Genomic DNA, 2,299 nt, shown 5'->3' with positions numbered 1-2,299 from the left:
AAAAAATTCGCGAACGAATCAGGAACGCCCAAATCAGCCGAAAATAAAGACCAAGAAAGCTATAAGCAGAAAGAACGAAGCTTGAAATGAGCTTAACAAAAAAACAGAAATAGGCAGACGAAAGTGCTGAGTTAAACGCGCATGATATTTCGTTTCGTTTTGTCGAGATCCAGACAAAGTTTTAATAATTTCATAGCTATTTTTATTTGAAATTTGAATTACATAAGTAATTAAGATTTAATAGTAACTTTTTTCTTTGTTTAATTTAACAAAAATGATTGATCCACTTCAATAGTAATAAGGATAATTGAGGAGTACATTAAAATGACTAACTTTTTTGAATTGTTCTTCTTATGGCTAATAGTAGAAAAAAAAATGTTTTGAAATAAATTTTAAAAACGAAATAAGATTATTTTAGGTAATAAAAATTAAATTATTTTATGACAAGATAATTTACTGTATTGATTTAAATAATTGGGAAAAGAAACTGGGGGACAAGGACTCAAATTAAGTCATCTTATAGTTGATTTATTAAATATATTGTTATTAAATTTAATTAAATTTCTGTTAAAATAAATTTTTTTATAGCATTTATTGTTGTAAAGGTATAAATTTTAATGATACAAATATTTTTATAATTGTTTAATTAGACTAAATTACATAGAAACGTTGCTTGAAATTATGCATTCCCACTAAAAATTCAAAATTTGCGAACAAGAGGTGCTGATGATTAAGAAAAGAAAAATATCAATGATTAAAGAAAAAACAACAAAAGAAAAACCCAAAATATTTTACAGTCCGAGGACAAATGTTAAAAAATTCTCACGCAAATATTTTAATTAGAATATTCTATCATTCATTGCTTTATAGTTTTATCCCTCAGAAGCGACATCAGAGGACAAACTTTGTTTAAGAGTTTCTAAAATTCAAGGAGAGAAACTGGTTTCCTCAGCAGAATACGATCAACCATTAGCGATCGAAATGGGCTGCAGGTGGTGTAGAGTTCTACCTATGGCAACGCTTTGCATGCTTTCCCCGTTTGCCCCATTAGCGTGTGGAGAGTCATAGAGGAAGGAAGTATGTTAGTTTCTCTCTTGATTTTTCATTTAGATTAAAATCTTCCCAGAAAGCATGTAACCTTACGATAACGTTGAGCCTGAATTTTCTTTTCATTGTCACGAAAAGGTTTTCAGAAAAAACCTTTTTTCAATAAAGCAAAAATATTGCTATTTCCAACCTTTTATCCTGGAAGGAAAATTAAATGATTTTTAAAGCTTTTTTTTTTTTTAAATATTGTTACTTAGGTTAAAAAATAAGCAAATGGCAAACCTTGTTATTTTCATTTTTGTTTGTTGTCATGATAAGGTCAGCAGAAATATAAAGCTGAAACCTTTTCCCAAGGAAACGAAATAAGGCAAATATTAATCTTTCCAGCGAAAATATTAATAAATAATTCGAAAATATTTTGCAAAAAAACCTCATTTGAGGGAAAGCAAATAAACGAGCATGAGACCTTGTTTTTGGATTGTTTTCTAAGGTCTGCAAAAGTACATTGCGAAAACCTTCTTTTAAAGTTTTCTCGTAGTCACGGTTTAGATTTAAAAAGTTGGGAAAACATTTCTGTTGAGTCTGAATCATATCTCATTAATAGAAAAACTGTACAGTGAGATCAAGAAAAAGATTGAACTAACGAGCAGTGCCGTAACTTCACCCCTCGGGCCCCTGGGGCAAAAATTTTTGGCGGAGGCCCTTTCAAAAACTTTCACTACTCCATCTCTAATCGTCATTTTCGCTATTTATGTATTATGTTAGCGAATATGTTTATGAAAACAAGTTATTTGTTCGCATATAAATTGGATAACAAAACATTGTAAGTTTTCCACATGGCAAAATACAAAATTTCAGCGAAATCGATTAATCCTGAGAAATTAAATTTTAAAAAAGTCGTACTTATAACGCTCAATTTCTCAAGAACTAATCAACCAATTTCGCTCAAATTTTGTATTTTCCATGTGGAATTAGATACTTTAAAATGATAAAAAAAAAAAAAAAATTAAAAAAAATATGCCTTGCGATTCAAAAGTTTTCAGACTATTATTGTCCCGTAGTGGACTGATCGTTAAGACACGGTTCCTAGCAGATCACCGAAGTCAAGCATCACTGACCGCGGTCAGTATGCGGGTGTGTGACCACTTCGATCAGTCTGTGTAGGGACCGAGGGTGTGCGGTATTGGTCCTCGTTAAACTGTGCTACCATAAAATGCTCGACTTCGCGTGCAGGTCGCCAGGCTACCAAAGC

Source organism: Parasteatoda tepidariorum, chromosome 8, assembly GCF_982258835.1.
Source record: "Parasteatoda tepidariorum strain Cologne lab strain chromosome 8, Ptep-v5.0, whole genome shotgun sequence".
Taxonomy (NCBI): domain Eukaryota; kingdom Metazoa; phylum Arthropoda; class Arachnida; order Araneae; family Theridiidae; genus Parasteatoda; species Parasteatoda tepidariorum.
Note: the sequence above shows the minus strand (reverse complement) of the source record.